This window comes from Anolis sagrei, chromosome 6 (assembly GCF_037176765.1).
Source record: "Anolis sagrei isolate rAnoSag1 chromosome 6, rAnoSag1.mat, whole genome shotgun sequence".
Classification (NCBI taxonomy): Eukaryota; Metazoa; Chordata; class Lepidosauria; order Squamata; family Dactyloidae; genus Anolis; species Anolis sagrei.
The window spans coordinates 31,620,944-31,643,556 of NC_090026.1; the positions used below are offsets into that span (position 1 = coordinate 31,620,944).

Here is a 22,613-nt window from a genome sequence, read left to right on the forward strand (position 1 = left end):
TGCCTTTGATTCCTCTTTTCTTCCTCTACATTAACTTTTTAAACTGTAAGTTCCACAGAAGAGAGACTGTTTATATCCAACAGAAAGCCATATGCATTGAAGGAATGAGGTACAATCTGTTTTAAAAGAAGGAAAAAGGGGGATCTGCAAGTGTTGTAGCATCCAGATTCTGTTACAATATTCTATACACCATTCCTAGTCATTCTGTAGACATTGAGAATGGCTAGTCTGCTTTGCATTGGTTTTCTGGGCCCAGCTTCTGCCAACCTAGCTGTTTGAAAACATGCAAATGTGAGTAGATCAATAGACACCACTCCAGCAGGAAGGTAACAGCACTCCATGCAGTTTTGCTGGACACATAACCCTGGAGGTGTCTACGGACAATGCCGGCTCTTTGGCTTAGAAATGTATATGAGTATCAACCTCCAGAGTTGGACATGACTGGACTTAATGTCAGGGGAAAACCTTTACCTTTACCAAAATTATTTTTTACCCTGGATTAGTTGTTTCCTGCTCCTATGTTACACAAGAGATACATTTTCAGTCGTTCAAGGTTCATGTCTATGTTTTTCACATCAATAGGCCAGAGATTTGAGGAAGCTAATTTATTGGATCACAATTTCCAGAATGCCCCATTGTGCCTGCTTAATTTTTTTTTGAAAGCTGAAAAATGATTCTTACAACAATTCAGGTTCTTAATTGGCAAACCTTGGGTGGAAATATAGTATCTGGGTAAAGAGGAAGTTCAGCTGTAGGTCTGAGGAAACCCTGATCAGACTACTCCCTAATACTTCCCATAATTGTCCAAATGGTTCCCTGTTGATCTCAGGTAATGGTAGCACACTGCCACACCGTGACAGTAGACCACAAGATTTCTTCAGAGAGAGTTTGCCTTTGCCCTCACCTGTGGCTGGCACAAGAGTATGTGACTGGCACAAGGTCACCCAGTGGGGTTTGTTTGTGTGTGTGTGTGTGTGTGTGTGTCAGAAGCGACTTGAGAAACTGCAAGTTGCTTCTGGTGTGAGAGAATTGGTCATCTTCAAGGATGTTGCCCAGATGTTTTGATGTTTTATCATCCTTGTGGCAGGCTTCTCTCATGTCCCTACATGGGGAGCTGGTTTAACCCATTTGAGTAGTTGATCAGAGATTCAAATCTTTAACTCAGTGGTTCTCAACCTGGGGTCCCCAGATGTTTTTGACCTACAATTCCCAGAAATCCTAACGCCTGGTAAACTGACTCGGATTTCTGGGAATTGTAGGCCAAAAACATCTGGGGACCCCAGGTTGAGAACCACTGCTTTTAACTCCTGAGTCGTAGTCAAATACTCTGCCCATATGCTGGCTCTTACACATATTTCATGTAGAATAGCATTGATCCAGGAAACCTGTCTTTGTTTGTCTAATATGAACTAAAAGGAGTTGAGCAAAGCTGGTTTACCAGTATACTTGGCTAGAAATTGCCTGCCACTACTCATCTCAGATGTTAAATAGTTAAAGGTGGCAAACCGAATCCTTACTCACCAAAGAGAGCTCCAATGATAGATGTCTATTGCCACCTACTGGAGCCAACTTCTCACAGCTGATAACAAAGGTCAGAATGCAAACTTCCAAGTTTGCATCCTGACTATTCACTCCTCCTTACTGTTTGTTCAGACATTGAATATGCCCATCTTCTTTTGTTAAGAAGGGTAGTGACTCCAGGAGGACAGAACTGGAGATATTGAGCCCTGGGATCAGTCAAGAAAACATGGACACTCTGAAGCATATAGACTTGCCAGCTAACTTTGGTAGGGTACCCCAGACCATCTCCCTGGCCAGAGCAAAATGGTGAGGATAGAATGACTTAGAAAGTCTCTTGTTCATAAGATCATCATAAATCAAAGTCGACTTGCTGACTATTAACAACCTCAACACCAGCAATTGAGAATTCACAAAGAGTTCTGGTGGCTCACAAAACTACAAACTTAGGTAAAGTGGACTCATATAACAGGGAACTGGGAAAGAGGTCAAGAACTGGTCATAATGGCTTGAGGATCCTGGGTCCTTTCATCCAAAAACCTAATTTTTCAGCCCCTGAAACTGAGTGGGTGTGATGGTGTCACCCTTACAATCCAAACCAATGTATTGTTGAAGGTTTTCATGGCCAGAATCACTGGGATTTTGTAGGTTTTTCGGGCTATATGGCCATGCTCTAGAAGCATTCTCTCCTGATGTTTCGCCTGCATCAATGGCAAGCATCCTCAGAGGTTGTAAGGTTGTGAGGTCCTGAGGATTCTTGCCTTAGATGCAGGTGAAATGTCAGGAGAGAATGCTTCTAGAACATGGCCATATAGCCCAGAAAACCTACAACAACCCCAGTCCAAACCAAGATTTGTAATCCTTGAGGAGTCTGAGGAGTTTGGCTTCAGATGTTTAAGAGCTTAAGATATTTCTCATTGAAAAGGACCAGTAGATATTGAGAGATCCACCTTAGGGCACACCAGGTCCCTTCTGCATTGTTCCATAATCCAAATGATCAAGTCGGATAATCTACATTATCCAGTTTGATTATTTGAGTTTACACTAGCATATATTCCAGTTCAAAGCGGATAAATTGCATTTTATATGGAAGCACAGAAGGAAACCTCACTATCCTGACACCTTCTACTGGGATGGATGACAACCCTCATTGGCCCCATTAGCATGAACACTAGCCTTACTGGCTGGCTGGCATAGTGGCATTTGTAGTCAAGATGTCATCTTCGGATGGGTAGTTTAATATATTCCAGTAGCATGGCTGGCTGAGAACAATTGGCTGCCAATGGCAAAGCAGCATATAGCACTGCACTAAAATTATGGCACTGCCCCCAATAGCTATGGAATTTATTTATTTATTTATTTGCTGCATTTGTAGCCCGCCTTTTTCAGCCTTACAACGGTTCAAGGCTGCTTACAGAATTGGCAGAATTTGATGCCATGCATTCATAAAAATACAGTTAAAACATTCAGCCTAATATTAAAATCATAATCAACATTAAAAACATATCATCACCAGTGTCATCCTGTTAAAATCATTATCCAGCAGCATTGTCTTGCCATTCCGTGTTCATTCTTCCTATTTCATAATTATTTATTCCACTGTATTTCCAAACGCTTGTTCAAAAAGCCAAGTTTTTACTCTTTTCTGAAGGTCAGGAGGGAGGGGCCAATCTAATATCCCTAGGGAGGGAGTTCCACAGCTGAGAGGCCACCACTGAGAAGGTCCTGTCTCTCATCCCTTTCAGACGCACTTGCGAGGAAGGCGGGATTGAGAGCAGGGCTTCCCTAGACGACCTTAAATTCCTATATGGTTCATAAGGAGAAATAGACTTGGACAGGTAAGCTGGGCCGGAACCGTTTAGAGCTTTATAGTTAAAGCCAGCACTTTGGCCCGAGGTCAACAAAACCAGTCTAGAGAAGTGAAGAAAGGGATCATTCCTACTGACATCTCTCTTTCTGTCTCTCCTGCCATCTGTCTATGTCTTGCATTACAAATAAACAAATAAATTCAGGGATATTGAAAAATTATTCATAAATAGTTACATTTTACCTTTTCTTGAAATTAAAATATCTGCTTCCTGAGGCTGGAATTGTGGCTAGAGCCAGTCCTGGCCATTTGGAAATCTAGTGCATTCCTTGGGTTATTCAGTAGTAACCAGTGGATTTACATGGCCCTTCTCCCATCATTTGAAATATGTCTCTGCCTTGTGTACTTCTGCCATCAACGTTTTTTGTGTGTCAGGAGCAACTTGAGAAACTGCAAATTGCTTCTGGTGTGAGAGAATTAGCCGTCAGCAAGGAGGTTGCCCAGGGGGACACCAAGATGTTTTGATGTTTTACCATCCTTGTGGGAGGCTTCTCTCATGTCCCCGCATGGGGAGCTGGAGCTGACAGAGGGAGCTCATCTGCACTCTCCCTGGATTCGAACCTCTGACCTGTCAGTCTTCAGTCCTGCCGGAACAAGAGTTTAATCCATTGCACCACCTGGGGCTCCCTGAATACCTGAATAATGCAAGAATCTTGCCATCTCTTCCTCAACCCATCCTGTGAATTATTTCAGCTTGATTACATATTACCTCCCTCCGCCCTTTGGGTCCTCCAGTTCTCCCCTGCCTTTCCTTTGGATGCTGTCACTTCTCTAAATGTGACAAGGTATACTTCCTGCTTCCCTCTGTGACAGTCAGTAGGAGGGAAAAGTAAAGAAGCTAAAAGTGGATTTAATTATAGAGTGCTCCCCCCCCCCCCTAAAAAAACAAAATTGTAGCTTCAGTGCCTTCAGGTTCCTTGTGTTCCCTGTATTATCTAAATGAGTTATGATTGGTCATATATTCGAGATGGACATCAAGCTTCCTCTGATCTAAATATTATAATGTAGCCAAAAGCATTCCCACTGTTTCCCTTTCTGCTTGATGTGTAGGTGCAGGGAACTATAACTCACTGGCAGGGCCGTAGCCAGAAAAAAAATTCGAGGAGGGTTGACAATTTTTTTTGGGGGGGAGTGAAAAAATTTGGGGGGGGGTTGAAAATTTCGGGGGGGGGGGGGGTTGAAAATTTTGGGGTGGGTGGGGTTGAAACCTGCCTCCTAGCTCATGCTGAAGCAAAGAGCACAGCAGGGGGCAGAGCAACCTTCAATAGCCTGCAGCTCCACCCCTGTCAACCACCTCCACCAAGTCTGGCCTCCTTAATGAGAGCATTCAACACCCCCCCCCCCCAACTTGGTTGCTTCACTACATCGGCTATTGCTGCAAGTAATGACAGTGTGAATAAATTGTCAATATTTGCTTGAGATAGTGCTTACAGTTCTGGAGGGATTCTTATTTTTTTGCATCTCATAGACTTAGCATGGGGATTTGGTTAACCAGTTAAAATTCATGAGTAAACCGGGTTTTTTTTAAAAAAAATCTGAAACATTTCGGGGGGGGGTTGAACCCCTAAAACCACCCCCTCGCTACAGGCCTGCTCACTGGCAAAGTGTTTGTTCTGCATGTAGATGGCATTGGATTCAAATCCCAGCATCTCTGAAACCTGAGAAAGCTACTCTCGGGCCCTTTCTACATTGCCATACAAAATCCAAATTATCTGCTTCGAACTGGATTATGTGGCAGTGTAGACTCATGCAATCCAGTTCAAAGCAGATAATCAGATAATCAAAGCAGATAAAGGGGCCTCAGTCAGTGTTAAAAATAATGGGCTGGATTAGCAAAAGGTCTGAATTAATGTTAATTTTTTTAAAATCACAGGATTATAGAGTATGGCGGAACCTAAGGGCCATCTAGTCAAACCCCCACCATTCAGGAATATAACTAAAGCATTCTTGAGCAATGGCTGAGTAATCTCTGATTAAAAACATCTAAAGCAGTGGTTCTGAACCTTCCTAATGCCACAACCTCTTAATTCAGTTCCTCATGTTGTGGTGACCCCCAACCATAACATTATTTTCATTGCTACTTTATAACAGTAATCTTGCTACTATTATGAATCGTAATGTAAATATCTGATATGCAGGATGTATTTTCATTCACTGACTAAATTTGACACAAATACCCGATACACCTGAATTTGAATACTGGTGGGGTTGTGGGGGGAGGGGGGTTATTTTGTCATTTGGAAGTTGTAGTTGCTGGGATGTATAGTTCACCTACAATCAAAGAGCATTCGGAACTCCACCAACAATGGAATTGAACCAAACTTCCCTCACAGAACTCCCATGACCAACAGAAGATACTGGGAGGGTTTAGTGGGCATTGACCTTGAGTTTTGGAGTTGTAGTCCACCTATATCCAGAGAGCACTGCAGATTCAAACAATGATAGATCTGGACCAGACTTGGCATGAATACTCAATATGCCCAAATGTGAACACTTGTGGAGTTTTGGGAAAATAGACCTTGGCATTTGGAAGTTGTGGTTGCTGGGATTTATAGTTCACATACAATCAAAAAACATCAAGTCCACCAACAATGGAACTGAACCAAACTTGGCACACAGAACTCCCATGACCAACAGAAAATACTGGAAGGGTTTGGTGGGCATTGACCTTGAGTTTGAGAGTTGTAGTTCACCTACATCCATAGAGCACTCAAACAATGATGGATATGGGTCAAACTTTTCATGAATACTCAACATGCCAAAATGTGAATACTGGTGGAGTTTGGGGGAAATAGACCTTGACATTTGAGAGTTGTGGTTGCTGGGATTTATAGTTCACCTACAATCAAAGAGCATTCTAAACTCCACCAATGATGGAATTGAACCAAACTTGGCACACAGAACTCCCATGACCAACAAAAAATACTGGAAGGGTTTGGTGGGCATTGACCTTGAGTTTTGGAGTTGTAGTCCACCTACATCCAGAGAGCACTGCAGATTCAAACAATGATAGATCTGGATCAATTGGCACAAATACTCAATATGCCCAAATGTGAACACTGGTGGAGTTTGGGGAAAATAGACCTTGACATTTGGAAGTTGTGGTCGCTGGGATTTATAGTTCACATACAATCAAAGAGCATCAACTCCACCAACAATGGAATTGAACCAAACTTGGCACACAGAACTCTTATGACCAACAGAAAATACTGGAAGGGTTTGGTGGGCATTGACCTTGAGTTTGAGAGTTGTAGTTCACCTACATCCATAGAGCACTCAAACAATGATGGATATGCAGGGGCGGCTCAACCCATTACGCAAAGTAAGCATTTGCAGTATAGTTGATTTTGCCCAGGGGCACTCTTGAGGCGCTCTTGGGGGAAAATAGACCGTGGCATATGCAAGTTGTAGTTACTGGGATCAAAGAGCATTCTGAACTCCACAAATGATGGAATTGAACCAAATATGGCACACAGAACTCCCACGACGAACAGAACATATATATATATATATATATATATATATATATATATATATAAGTGATTGGTTGGGGGGGGGGGGGCAAAATACTGTTTGCTTACCATTGAAAATTACCTTAGGGCTGCCTCTGTGGATATGGGCCAAACTTGGATTGAATACTCAATATGCTGAAATGTGAATTCTGGTGGAGTTTGGGGAAAATAGACCTTGACATTTGGGAGTTGTGGTTGATGGGATTTATAGTTCACCTACAATCAAAGAGCTTTCTGACCCCCACCAATGATAGAAATAGACCAAACTTCCCACACAGAACCCCATGACCAACAGAAAATCCCCTCACAACCCCCACAAGGATCCTGACCCCCAGGTTGATAAACACTGGAGGGAATTCTGCTTAGCTTCCAAGATTGGATGAGCTCTATGGCAGGAAGCTGCTTTACTGTAAGGTTATGGCATCCATCCCAAATAAGGCCAAAGTCATATGAGGTGGAAGAGTAGCATCAGAACTGAAAAGCACCACAGTGGTGATAGGAATGATTGAACTTGATCCAATGCCGACTGTTCTGCCTGGCTTCAAAGCCAACAAACTGATCAGACCTGACATGTACAAAACATGCAGTTCATTGGCAGAGATGGGATCTCAAAGAAACGCATATCAAGGTAATTATACTGTGCTGTTCTTCGGGCAAAGTTTAGGTTCTTATTCCCTCCATCTATCTCTTTGCAATCTGCATTTTTGACAGTCTAGAGGGAGTGAAGATATATACCTTCTGGGCAAAAGAAGTGCAATCCAGAAGAAATGTTCACCTGATGGAAAAGAGAGAGGAGAGGAAATGGAAATTTTGGGTTATCTGATTTTAAAGGCCTGAATACAGACAGCCAATATCACTTGGAACAAATGTATGACATTTTCTTGAAGCCTCTCCAAACTTTGCAGAGATCTTAAGAACAGAGTTATTCTGCCAGTAATAGAAAAAGGTGTCTGTTTGCCTCATGCAGCAGTCAATTCTTGGATGGGAAAGCATTTCATTCCTTCAACTAGTCTGATGATTCAGGATTATGAACTTTCCATTGGTTTGGGTGCTGCGGAGGATGGTTGCCCCATCCTCAATACTGAAAAAGATTCAGCAGTCAACCCAGTTGATTTTTCTGCATAGATTTGGTGAAGATGCCAATTGACTCACCACTTAATAACAAATTCCATGAATCAACTGTAGGCGGGATTACCAACAGGGTTTAGGACCATTAATGTCCCTCATGAGATTCATTTTTTAGAAAAGCTTGCTGAATATTTCCTATCCACCATCTTCCCCAACATCTCAACAAGATAAAAGATTTTTATCTAGGCTTCTTATTTCAAACTTGTCCCCTCTTGATATTTTGGACGTCATCTCTCATGTTCCCGCACCATTGGCCATGTCAGCTTGAGCCCAAAACAGCTAGTGAAGACTGCTTTATTGTGATGCAAGAATCATCATCAGCCATATTGGCCCATTCAAAACAAAACAAAGCGAAAAATTTAAAAACATAAAATAAAAATAAAGCACAATGGGACAATAAGTTTATTAAGATCAAAATATCCCAAAATAATGTACAAGGCTTTGAGTTCATCTCACCCAACACTCAAATTCTATACTGTACTAGCCATCCCCTGGCATGCATTGCTATGGCCCAGTCTGTGTATATGTGCTTTGTGTGTTTATATGTGTGTGTATATAGAATCATAGAATCAAAGAGTTGGGAGAGATCTCATGAGCCATCCAGTCCAACCCCCTGCCAAGAAGCAGGAATATTGCATTCAAATCACCCCTGACAGATGGCCATCCAGCCTCTGTTTAAAAGCTTCCAAAGAAGGAGCCTCCACCACACTCCGGGGCAGAGAGTTCCACTGCTGAACGGCTCTCACAATCAGGAAGTTCTTCCTCATGTTCAGATGGAATCTCCTCTCTTGTAGTTTGAAGCCATTGTTCCGCATCCTAGTCTCCAGGGCAGCAGAAAACAAGCTTGGTCCCTCCTCCCTGTGGCTTCCTCTCACATATTTATACATGGCTATCATATCTCCTCTCAGCCTTCTCTTCTTCAGGCTTAACATGCCCAGCATGTGTGTATGTGTGTATATATGTGTGTTTGTGTTTTTGCACATGCGTTGTAATGTATTTTTTAAATTTTTGGCTTTTAAAGTCTCTTCCATTGGATTTTCTAGTGTTTTATGAGTGATAGTCACTCGTTGGCCTGATATGTGTATTGTGTCCATATTTGGTATCTATTCGTCCAGTGGTTTTTGAGTTATGTTAATCCCACAAATGAACATTACATTTTTATTTATATACTGTAGATTAGCGGTCTACTCTCAAAGTGACAGATCAGTAGTGTTTTGGTATCATAATATATTTGAAAAATGCACAAAAAAAGAAAAAATTGGACTATTGTACTAGTTTTAAAAATCTAGAATCAGGACAGTAAATAAAGAGGAACACTCAAAAATAGCTAGCACCTCCCAACAGCTAACACTTGCCCATAAATCTTGTACTCCAAGAGTTTGCCTTCCATAATTATTTTACTATTTGATCACTTTAGCATACTATTGTTGTCTCTTTTGTAGTAAGTCTATACTTTTTATGTATTATTCCACCAGGCAGGAAGCAGCCAGGCTTTGAAGCTGCAACGCTCTTCATTGCTATTCAAGGTGACCAATTGCAACATTCACACTTGCCTTATCTGTGGACATTCCACCCTGGACATTCCATAAACCTCACATGCCTAGTTTCCAACAGACCCGTCAACCTCTGAGGATGCCTGCCATAGATGTGGGTGAAACATCAGGGGAGAATGCTTCTGGAACATGGCCATACAGCCCAGCACATTGTACTAGTTGATCACCACTTTTTCAAATGTTTCCAAAACATTTGTGATCATCTATTCTGTACCTATAAACACATAGGCAAAAGCAGAGTGTTTGGCATGAGTGAGAATCGAGTTAGTGGATCTTTCTGCCAAGTGCCCAGCTGGTATTGTCCAAGGCTATTTCACTGTCATCCATCATAAAAATAACATACACAAAAATGAATCTTTGATCTTGTTGAGAAGTGAAGGAAACACATCAAGTTTTACCGAACAATAGATGCTGACAAAGTTTTCAGATTGTTGACATTGTGAGAGCTGAGATACAGTGGAACAAATAAATAATATTGTGTGGGTGGGTTAGATTAGTGTGTGCTTGTAAACATGCACACATCCTGCAACAAAAGTTTTTTTTCCCGTTATGCAATTATAGCCTTTTGAACCCACTGCCATAGCTACACCCTACAGATTGCTACGATTTGTAGTTTTAGAAGGCACTAATAGATCTCTCCATTAACATCACAGAATATTACAGAATTCAGCCATTGCAAGTTAAAGTAGGCTCAAAGTGAAGATAACTGTACAATGCTAAAATCTTGAAACCCATTCAGAACCATATAAGGTGCATTTATACTATAGAATTAATGCAAACGGACACTTTAACTACCATGGATCAATGCTATGGAGTAATGTGAGTTGTAGTTTGGTGAAGCACCAGCACTTTTTCGCAGAGAAAGCTATAGAACTCATAAAATTACAACTCCCATGATTCCATAGCATTGATCAATGACAACTAAAGTGGCAGCACATTGTATTTATTTCCACAGTGTAGATCAGTAGTTCTCCACCTGTGGGTCCTCAGGTGTTTTGGCCTACAACTCCCAGACATCCCAACCAGTTTTCCAGCTGTTAGGATTTCTGGGAGTTGAAGGCCAAAACATCTGAGGATCCACAGATTGAGAACTTTACTTACTTAAGCAATCCCTTGTTGTCCGAGTAGGAATGTCTTCCAGGATCGGTGTACTGGTGGTGGGTCCGTAGGTGACTGATAGCCTTGATATTTGGGAGTTGTGGTTACTGGGATTTATACTTCATCTACAATCAAAGAGCATTCTGAATCCCTACTTACTTACTTACTTAGGCGATCCCTCATTGTCCAAGTAGGATAATCCTCCAGGGTGGTTCGTAGGTGACTGTGGAGCCCTATTCTTGATCTGCATGTTTTCCCGCAGTAAGGGCATTGGTTTCCAGGTGGAAGGCGGCTCCCGTCAGGGTTGGCTTGATGTGCCTTCCTCTTGGCACGTTTCTCTCTTTCGCCCTCCATTCTCTTTCACCCTCCATTCGTGCCTCTTCAAATTCTGCAGCACTGCTGGTCACAGCTGACCTCCAGCTGGAGCACTCAAGGGCCAGGGTTTCCCAGTTCTCAGTGTCTATGCCAGAGTTTTTAAGGTTGGCTTTGAGCCCATCTTTAAATCTCTTTTCCTGCCCACCAACATTCTGTTTTCCATTCTTGAGTTCGGAGTAGAGCAACTGTTTGGGAGACGGTGGTCGGGCATCCGGACAACATGGCCAGTCCAGCGGAGTTGATGGCGGAGGACCATCGCTTCAGTGCTGATGGTCTTTGTTTCTTCCAGCACACTGGCATTTGTCCACTTGTCTTCCAAGAGATTTGCAGGATTTTTCGGGGGCAACGCTGATGGAATCGTTCTAGGAGTTGCATGTGACATCTGTAGATAGTTCACGCCTCACAGGTGTATAGCAGGGTTGGGAGTACAATAGCTTTATAAACAAGCACCTTGGTATCCCTACGGATGTCCTGGTCCTCAAACACTCTCTGCTTCATTCGGAAAAATGCCACATTTGCAGAACTCAGGCGGTGTTGTATTTCATTGTCAATGTTGACTTTTGTGGTTGAGAACCACTAGTGTAGATGTATCCACAATTACAGTGTTATATTCCACTTTAATTGCCACAACAGCAACCTGAGATTTTCAGTTTATGGAGTACTTAAAAGTTAAAATGTTAGTGGGGTCACCAAAGACCATCAGAAAACACAATTTTTGCTGGGATTTATAGTTCACCAACAATCAAAGAGCATTCCAAACCCACCAATGATATAATTGGGTCAAACTTCCCACATACAACCCCCATGACCAACAAAGAATACTGTGTTTACTGATGATCTTTGGCGACCCCTCTGACACCGCCCTCATGACCCCCCCCACCCCCCACAGGTCCCAAACACTATATTGAGAAACACTAGTACAGTGTTCCCTCTCTACTTTGCGGTTCGCTTTTCGCAAACTCGCTGTTTCGCAGTTTTTCAAAATATATGAATTTAAAATATATATCCAATATCTGTGAGGACACCCATGTGGATTTGGTGGTTGTGGTTGGTTAAAATCATCCCCTCCGATGCCATGTTCCCCAGTGCAGCCCCCGGAAGGCAAAAAAGACGCTTGCAAACAGGGAATGAGGAGGGGAGGGGGAGCTAATGGTCTCTAGCAACCCCTCTGACACCCCCTTCGTGACCCCCCCCCCCCAGGAGTCCTGACCACTAGGTTGAGAAACACTGGTATAGGTGCACGAGGAGGAGCCAGTGGGAAGTGTGGTGTGCGAGGGGAGGAGGGAGGGAGGGGGAAAGAGGAGAGGAAACAGAAGGTGAAGGGATTGAGTGAGAGAGGGGGGGAGGAGAGAGGAGTGGGCGGTCTTATACCTCATGTATGCTAAGGCAGTACATATATAGCATTCCTACTTTGCGGATTTTCACTTATCGCGGGTGGTCCTGGAATGTAACACCTGTGGTAAGTGAGGGAACACTGTGTAGGCATTGACACACTGCCTTTTGAAAGATCAGAGTAGTTATATTACACTCCCACTTGCAAACTCTAGATGTCACCGTTGTCATGAGCTTATGTTTTTAATTGAAAAGCTCCTTTAATAATATTTTGTTTTAAGATACAGGTGCATCCTGGCGCATTGATTCTAATATGCTTAATTTAGCTACAGCGGTACAAACAGATCAATGAACTGTTGATTTTGAGCCGTTTCCTAGAGATGGGCTAGAAAGCAAGTGATTAGATTAAAAGCAACAGCAAAAATATTGAAAAAAACAGCAAAGAACACAATGTTCTTGCAGGATAACTTACTTAATTAGCACCCAGTTCCCAAAGCAATTCTTAGAATCACAGTACTGGAAGGCATTCCAAGGGTCATCTGGTGCTATCCCTTTGCCAATGCACGAATCCAGAAGTTGCTCTCTAAACTCTGCTTAAAAGTTTCTATCATCATCCAAAGAAGTCTATTTTAAGGCTTCTCACATTTTCCATTTATGACCATTTGGCCCAAGAAATTTGTTTATGAGCTTATATATATGGGTATGTAAAATAGGCATTGAAGCAAACATTTACTGATAACAAATCAACATTTGCAAGCTTGCTAAACAGGCTGATTTTCCTTTTATGAAGCACAGCTGAAGCATCTTCTGCAGAGTCCACCATAAACACTGCTCAACAGATTCATGTACATGTCTAAAACAGCCATAATGTAACATTTGGAAAACTTACTCTTGCCAATTTTTTCAGGAACCTAACATGAAGGTTTTGGGATTGGGATCCAGAGTTTAAAAAGTAGTGATCGATTTCACTGTTGAACAGTGCTTACCAGTAGAAAGTTCTTTCCCATTTTTACTCAGCCTCCCTTTTTTGGTAATTTGTCTCTATCTTAGAACTCAAAGAGTTTTCCAAAATGAAATTATTCACTACATACACACATTTCTGATTATGTGAATACACATTTCATCTGACAATTGAAGGTGCTACAGTCTAACAGGCCTTGGTGCAGTATGTTCAGAAATCACAATTGTTTCTGCCATCCTACTTCCTCTACTGCTTTTAAAAAGTCCCATTTTCTCTCTCCTCTTTTCTCGTTCATCTCCAGCTTCTTCAATTGCTGCTAACAAAGGCCGGGATTTAGCACAGCAGGTTAACCACCAACTGCAATAAATCTTGCCAATCAAAAGATTGGAAATTCAAAGTCCAGGTTGGGGATGAGCACCCAACCTTCAGCCTAGCTCACTGCACACCTAGCAGGTCAAAAACAGTTGTGAGTAGATCATAGAATTATAGAATCATAGAGTTGGAAGAGACCTCGTGGGCCATCCAGTCCAAACCCCTGCCAAGAAGCAGGACAATCGCGTTCAAGGCACCCCCAACAGATGGCCATCCAGCCTCTGTTTAAAAGCCTCTATAGAAGGAGCTTGCACCACACTTCAGGGTAGAGTGTTCCACTGCTGAACAGCTCTAACAGTTAGGAAGTTCTTCCTAATGTTCAGGTGGAATCTCCTAGATAAATACGTACCACTTAATGCAGGGAGGTATTTTAATTGCACCATAAGGAAATACAGTGTTCCCTCGCGACTTACTGCGGACTCACGGTTTTGTGGTTATATATATATTTATAACATAGCGAGGAACACTGTAGCAAGGAGGGAAGAGGAGCCACCCCCTCGCCCTCTTTACCTTCCTCTTCCTCCTCCTCATCGCCACCTGGGCCTCTTGCTGCTACTGGGCACCGAGCTGCCTCCACAGCAAGAAGCCCTGGTGGTAACAAGGAGGAGGAAGAGAAAGGTAAAGAGGACGAGGGGGCGGCTCTTCTTCCCTCCTTGCACTCTTTACCTTCCTCTTCCTCCCCCTTGTCAGCACCAGGGCCTCTTGCTGCCAAGGAAGCAAGAGGCCCCCGCGACAATGAGGAAGAGGAAGGTAAAGAGGGCAAGGGGGCAGCTCTTCTTCCCTCCTCGCCCTCTTTGCCTTCTTCTTCCTTCTCCTCCTCGCTGCCGCCGTGGCCCTGCTTCCTCGATTGCAGGGCCCAAGCAGCGGCAAGAGGCCCAGGCAGCGACGAGGAGGAGGAAGTGGAAGGAGGGAAGGGGAGGGGGTGTCCCTACTTTTCACTTATCACAGTTGGTCCTGGAACGTAACCCCAGCGATAAGTGAGGGAACACTGTACCAGAAAAATGTCAGTGATTTGATCAAAAGAAGGATGTCGGTGAACAGGACTCTTCGTCAGGGCAGATAGAGCGACAGCACCCCCTGTGGCCAGAATTGAGCATAACCTCAAAGACGCCGAAAATGGGAAAAGCTTAGATACTTCTATCTATATGATGTGCCTGTCCTGTCAGCATGCAACGGCATTGACTGTTTGCCGTATATGTGTTCTGTGATCTGGCCTGAGTCCCCTTTGGATTGAGAAGGGTGAAATATAAATACTGTAAATAAATAAATAACAAGGTTTAAGTGAAGCTGTGAAATGCTGGAAGGTATACTGCAGCTGGCCGCTGGGGCCAGAAGTGTATCCCCTTGAAAACTCCCCGATGCCCCCCAAGGCCCAAAAAGTTAAAAATTAAAAATGGGTGGGTTTTTTTTTCAGACTAAAGCCAGGGTGCCGGTTATCCTCATCTGATATGAGCCCCACAGTGATATAACTGTCCATTTAGAGCAGCAGCTTGAATATTGTGTTCCACCAATACAGCCAAAGAAATATGCCTTTTTTTATTAAAGCCTTTGGGGATGAATTGATTCAGCCAATTTGCACATGTGCTCTGGTTTATATTATAACTGCCTCCCAACTAGAGCCTAGAAAATGTTTCATATTGATTGGTTGGTTGATTGGACAATAACTCCCAGAATAGTGAAGCATTATGGGAGCTACAGCCAAGTTGCAACATCTGGTGAATCTATTAACTTCGCAGGGGGAAAATATAGAAGTAATGTTGACTTTCTTCATATATTTAGACTTAGAGAAAAACGTATTGATGCAATCGGTGTGCTCTTCCTCAATAACTTCTCATCTTGGCCACATTCTAATGTCATTTGGCCACGTGTCCCATGTTACTGCTCGAATAGACTACTGCAACATGCTCTACGTGGGGTTGCCTTTGAAGACTGTTTGGAAGCTTTAAGTGCTCCAACGGGCAGTAGTCAGATTCTTCACCTGTGCGGCATAAAGGGAGCACACAACCCCCGTTATGCTAGCTCCACTGGCTGCCAGTCTGCTACCAAGCACAATTCAAAGTGCTGGCTTTAGCCTATAAAGCCCTAAACAGTTCTAGCCAGCTTACCGGTCCAAACATATATCACTCTATGAACCACCTCATAGGTTAAGATCTTCTGGGGAGGCTCTGCTCTTTATCCCACCTTCTTCACAGGTGTGACTGGTGGGGACAAGAGTCAAGGCATTCTCAGTGGTGGCCCCTCAGCTGTGGAACTCCCTCCTCAGTTAAATCAGATTACCTCCCTTCCTCCTGATCTTTAGAAATAAATTAACTTGGCTGTGGGACCAAGCCTTTACAGAGTAACTCATTGCAATAAGTGGATATGAAGTAAGTACAATCACGACTGGAATGGCTCCTTGGCTGTGGCTTTGGATTTGTGTGGTTTTTAACAATTAGTTTTTTATAAATTGATGTTTTTTCTTTAAAAAGCTGTAAATCACCAGCAATGATAAGATCTACCAACAGGTTCGGATTCAGGGAGAGGCGTGAGTTCCCACTGTTCGCCCAGCTTCTGCCAACCTAGCAGTTCAAAAACATGTAAATGTGAGTAGATCAATAGGTACTGCTCCAGTGGGAAGGTAACGGCGCTCCATACCAGCCACATGTCTATGGACAACAATTCAAGAGAAATATTGACAAGCTGGAATGTGTCCAGAGGAGGGTGACTAAAATGATCAAGGGTCTGGAGAGCAAGCCCTATGAGGAGCAGCTTAAGGAGCTGGGCATGTTTAGCCTGAAGAAGAGAAGGATGAGAGGAGATATGATAGCCATGTATAAAAATGAGAGGAAGCCACAGGGAGAAGGGAGCAAGCTTGTTTTCTACTTCCTTGGAGACTAGGACGCGGAACAATGGCCTCAAACTACAAGACAGGCGATTCCATCTGAACATGAGGAAGAACTTCCTGACTGTGAGAGCCGTTCAGCAGTGGAACTCTCTGCCCCGGAGTGTGGTGGAGGCTCCTTCTTTGGAAGCTTTTAAGCAGAGGCTGGATGGCCATCTGTCAGGGGTGATTTGAATGCAATATTCCTGCTTCTTGGCAGGGGGTTGGACTGGATGGCCCATGAGGTCTCTTCCAACTCTTTGATTCTATGATTCTATGAACACCAGCTCTCTCAGCTTAGAAATGGAGATGAGCACCACCCCCCAGAGTCGGACAGGACTGGACTTAATGTCAGGGGAAAATCTTTACCTAGCCTATATGCTTATTGTTTTTACATCTTTGTTTATATGGCATTGAATCATTGCCAATTTGAAGGGTAGGATATAAATATAGTAAGTAAATAAATAAATGTCTTATTTGTAAAATGTTGGATGAGTGAGGTTGACTATATTTCAGAAGAACCTAACAGCAAACCACTTCTGGATATTTCTTAGCAGAGAAAACCCCACAAAATTCACGAGGTTACCAGACATTGACAGGCAACTTGAAGGCATAAACACACAATTTTGCATCCAATTTTGCTATGGTACTTGGGGAATTCTGGGAGTTTTTTTTTAAAGTAACTTTTTTTATGCTCTGTCTTAGACTTCACATAGCAGCAGATATAATTAACATGGTCTCAGAACTACAATCAGGGTACAATCAATATATTTATCTTTTTGTTGTGTCAGGAGCGACTTGAGAAACTTCAAGTCGCTTCTGGTGTGAGAGAATTGGCCATCTGCAAGGATGTTGCCCAGGGGCTGCCCGGATGTTTTGATGTTTTACCATCCTTGTGGGAGGCTTCTCTCATGTCCCCGCATGGGGAGCTGGAGCTGACAGAGGGAGCTCATCCGTACTCTGTCCCGGGATTCAAACCCGCAACCTGTCGGTCTTCAGTCCTGCTGGCACAAGGGTTCAACCCACTGCGCCACCAATACAGTCAAATTTAATTTTTCACATGTTTAATGAGCACTGATTGTATACCATTCCGTAAACTTGTTTGCTCTTTTGTGTATATATATATATATATATATATATATATATTCCCCTTTTTTCTGCTCTTGTTTTTGTTTTTCTGTTGTTTACTTTGTTTCTGGTTTATACTATAAAACAATCAAAAAATTAAAAAGAACTACAATCAGGTACTTCAGCAATGCATCGAAGTGTAAGAGTAAAGGTGGGCACAAGTCTTGTATGACTCTATCTTGTTCTGGTTCCAAAAGAAACAAAAGGAAAGGAAATAACTTCTGTATATCGTGATGCCAGCATTACAATCCATAGAGATTATCTGGAATGGAGAGGGAGGGGAAACTGATTTGGAGATGATAAACATAACAGGCAGATGAGTGTGTAGATCCAAATTTGGGGATACGATCAAAAATAGCAGGGTCATTGATAAGACTGGGTGGAGCAAAGAAGGCAGCAGAAGACATAAATCGATGCACTTTGCGCTCTGTGGTTGTTAAGCAGAAATAACAGAGATCAAAAGGGAGTGGATAAGGAGAACATCCCTGAAAACCTTTTTATAAAGTGCTCTTGCTCTTTTGATATTCCCCAAAAGCCAGTTCTAATACAGGGCTTCTCTTTAAAGAAATAATGAGTGCTTTGAAACTTCTCTTTGTGATGGCCTTTCTGTGCTTGCAGGTGTTGCGTTTTGAAGGCGAAGCAACTGTCATTCCTGCACTGGAAGAAGAGTCCGCTGGGACAGACCTGGCCCTGAAGGTAACGCTTTGGTTTACTGTTTGCTTTTGAAATTGAAGATGCTTGACTGGGTCTGATAGAGCATGGTGACGGAAACAGAGATGGAAGGAAAAGTGTGACAGTTATTTGTTTAATGCCTCTCTTTTGTTATGCATGTCAGCACCACAGGTTGTTGACAACGGGATTCAGATAGAGCCTTCTCACAAAGTCTACTTTCCTGCTTTGTGAATGTTTGTTTATTTATTACTATGTATTTAACGGAGTCCCCAGTGGTGCAGTGGGTTAAACCGCTGAGCTGCTAAACTTGCTAATGGAAAGGTCGCAGGTTCAAATTCGGGGAGTGGCATGAGCTCCCGCTGTTAGCCCCAGCTTCTGCCAACCTAGCAGTTCAAAAACATGCAAATCTGAGTAGATCAATAGGTACCGCTGTGGCGGGAAGGTAACGGTGCTCCATGCAGTCATGCCGGTCACATGACCTTGGAGGTGTCTACAGACAACGCCGGCTCTTCGGCTTAGAAATGGAGATGAGCACTACCCCCCAGAGTCGGGCACGACTGGACTTAATGTCAGGGGAAACGTTTACATTTACTTTACTATGTATTTAATACCTCCCTTTTTAGAAATAGCTCTTTACAAGGCAGTTGTTGTTTTTGGTCGTGTCAGGAGCGACTTGAGAAACTGCAAGTCGCTTCTGGTGTTTACTAGGCAGTTTACTTAAAACTGTTACTTCTACATAATCACTGAAAAATGTGTGTGCTATAAATAGTTTAGCATGACAATGGGGAAACACTCCCAACAAACCGTTGCAAGATACACAGGTGTAGTTTTGCTTTAAATGATTGTTGATTGAGTTAGTCTTATATGTGGTGTTTATTTGAAAGTCCTCTGAATGAAAAGCAGGACTGTTAGTAAACAAACAAATGCATAGTGTGCTGTGGTGCTATTTTTGTACAGCCACTTATAAAATAATCTTATGTGAAGGAGTACTGAAAGCTCAGAGCAGCTTGAAAAATACCTGGCTTTAGTGATTTTTTATGAAATAGGAAGATGCATACTTTCAGTATATATGTTGGGGTGTATATGTATGTATGTATAATATATATAAGTGTATGTGTGCATATGCATCAATATATATTTAGATGGTCACACACACACATACACACATATATAGATGGTCACACACACACACACACACATATATATACATATATACATATATATATGTGGCGACGGCCTACAGGGAGCTCTGGTGTTGGCTGGTCCACAAAGTCATGAAGAATTGGAAGCGAATAAATAATAACATAAACATATATACACACATACACATACATATATATATATAAATTGCTGTATGGCTCAAAAGTTTACATACTTTGTGTTGAACCACAAAACCCAGCAATAAGCAGATGTATTGCTGTGCCTGTGTTGATTATCAACTAACATGTAAGTGTACGTTGCACAAGAGGGTTTTATTCACCATTTCACAAAAAATGTGTTTTCTTCTTAATTCAATTGACTTTTTCATCTATTTGTTGTTTTGAGTTAGCTACAATGAATCTTCCAATGAAGATCTGATATGCTGAGAGATATTTCTGAGCTGTATGAATGGGAAAACCCTAGAGGTGCAACCCACCTAGCCAGAATTGTTAAATATTTGTGCTTCAAATTTTTATATGCCTCATCCAATAGATTGGTGGTTCAAATCCACGACACAGGGTCAGCTCCCATCAGTCAGCTCCAGCTTCCCATGCGAAGACATGAGAGAAACTCCCATAGGATGGTAACACATCTGGACATCCCCTGAGCAGCATCTCTGCAGATGGCCAATTCTCTCACACCAGAAGCAACACAGTTTCTCAAGTCGCTTCTGACACAATAAAAAAATATCCGATAGATCTACCTGCATAAATCAGTTTCCATGCAAGCCAGTGTTATCTTTTCCCATGAGGACTCAGAAATTGTTTGAAAAATGATATTTTCATTTCTAAATTTTCTAGGAACACTCTCCAATCACAGCTGACAGAGTGCAATATTTGAAAAGATTTTCCTGAATGTAACTCCCTTGAAACATTTATTTACTTCCCTTGTTAAATTGCCATTCAAGACATCCATCACTCAAACTTCTTGGGTTTTCTAGGATGAAGCTCCGCAAAGGAAAGCCTTCCAACGCTTTGTTGATTTGGTGAAGAGAGGGAAGTTCCACCAGTTCTATGGCTTAATGGGGAAACGTGCAAGAGGCAAGTGAAAAGAAGATCAGTTTGTAGAAATCTCTTGCTTTTTGGAATGGAAGTGGCAGTGGCAGTTAATAAAATGGCAGAATAGAACAGACCAAAGCTCTTAGTCTAGAAGAGAAGGTGTGTTGCACATCTCAGTTTTTATTCTTTCCCCAATTTTAATGTCTAATTTACCCAGTTTTCTTTGCAGGAACTACTTGTTGTTCCAAGTTTCCCCAATATTTCATTACTGGGTGTATGTGCCTTCAAGTTTTCTGTTGACAGGTATAGATCTCACACATTTCTTTGGGTTTTCTTAGGCAAGGAATAGTTAGATGTTTTTGCTAGTGCCTTCCTGTGAAAACCTGATATTCATTAGCAACCACAAAATGTGCTAACCAGGGCTGATCCTGCTTAGTTTCCAAAATCAAATTGAATCCTGTGGCTTTAGAGCAGTGAACATTACCTAAGCATCGAGATTCTAGCTGGAATGTGATCCCTAAATGTTCAGGCTTGCTGTTCAGGTAAAGAACCTCTAGATATAGATATTGTCCCCTTCAAACGGTCAGTCTCTGCATGAGTAGCGCAATTATATTGGAGGTATTGGAGGTAATGGTTAATGGGCTCCACTCCTTGTTTATTAACTTAAAATAAATAAATATCTGGGTAATGGAGTTCATTATTTCTGTTCTGGTGTCTTCTATTAGGCCTACCAGAGATCCTTCCAGATAGCTTAATAACATGTGTTGCTTAAGGTGGCACAATGAGCAAAAGCATGTTTTCCCATCAGAACGTCAGCTAAATCTTATATGTATTTACGGAGGTATTCAGTGGGAGAAGTCACATTGAACTGAAGCCTTAGACCAGCAGAAGGCCAAATTTCAAATTCCTGCTGAGCAGGTCTACCTCAAGACCTTTTACTACCAGAGGCAAAGTAGCAAATGGTGATTCCCCCAATCCATCCCCCGAGAACATACGGCAATATCCAACTTCAGCCAAATTATTTTTGGCACATGGGAAGGAAATCCCATAATCTCCCATATCCTTTTTGTTGAAGATACAGTAATAAACCACTGATTGCCCTTTCATCCCTGGAAACGTTGTCTGCCTCAGGCCACAGTTTTACTTTGCCTAATGCTGGGCATAGTGAGTAAATGAATCAATTAATCAATAAATAATGTCTTCTATGGGATGTGAGGCATGTCTGTCATGTTTGGGGGTCCAACCCAGCTCAAATAAGTGTGCAATTTTTGAAAAATGTCCAGAAGTGTCCTCTAAATGGTTGAGAAGGGCATGCAGTTGTTCCATAATGGTTAAGATAAATCACATGCTTTTTCAGTTAGTTTTGACTTCAGATTTCTTTTCCTCACAGAGCCAACAGAGAACTGGACAAGTGGGCAACTCCTTCCATCATGGACATCATAGAAGGATCCATATCACTTCCACTTCAGCTCTACAAATTCAGCTTACATTTTACAACCTGTTTCTTATCACCAGCCATTCCTCTATAAACACTATTATTTGCTTAGTGCTCTCATCACATTGTGTCATTCCTTTGCTAAGCCACCCACCTAAAATATAAATGTATTTGTGAAGCTTTCAGACTGTCTTCTGGTTTGTTTGTTTTTTCGTATCACATTCTTCTGAAACAAAATCAAGATAGAGTAGCAGACGTTTTAATTTTTAAAAGCCCTACCATGACATCTTTCTGTGACTTGGAAGAGAATTTGGGGGGGGGGGGGTATTTTCACCTCTTAAACACTCAAATCCATGACTTTATGCTTAAGCTTATGGAAACCTCCTTTCCTCACACATGGTTGATGTTTTACTGTGTCCATTACTAGATCGCAGCTTCTATCATCCCTCACTTTTGCCTATATTGGCTAGGTTTGAGGATGAGGAGAGGTACTATTTAATAGCAAATGGAGAAGTGCATGCTGTTTACCTTTTCCATAAGTTTGAGAAGAGAGTGCATTAAAGGACATTTGATTGCCACAAGGGCTGTGTCTACCCCAGGCATG

The 22,613-nt window shown here is 42.2% G+C and overlaps 1 long non-coding RNA gene across 1 annotated transcript; it reads left to right on the plus strand.

The window, feature by feature from the left end:
* Positions 1-18,048: 18,048 nt before the first annotated feature.
* Positions 18,049-22,194, plus strand: LOC137097253 (uncharacterized). The gene is made up of 3 exons (XR_010910085.1): positions 18,049-18,400; positions 20,517-20,616; positions 21,965-22,194. It is a non-coding gene; the product is annotated as an uncharacterized lncRNA (long non-coding RNA).
* Positions 22,195-22,613: the final 419 nt, after the last annotated feature.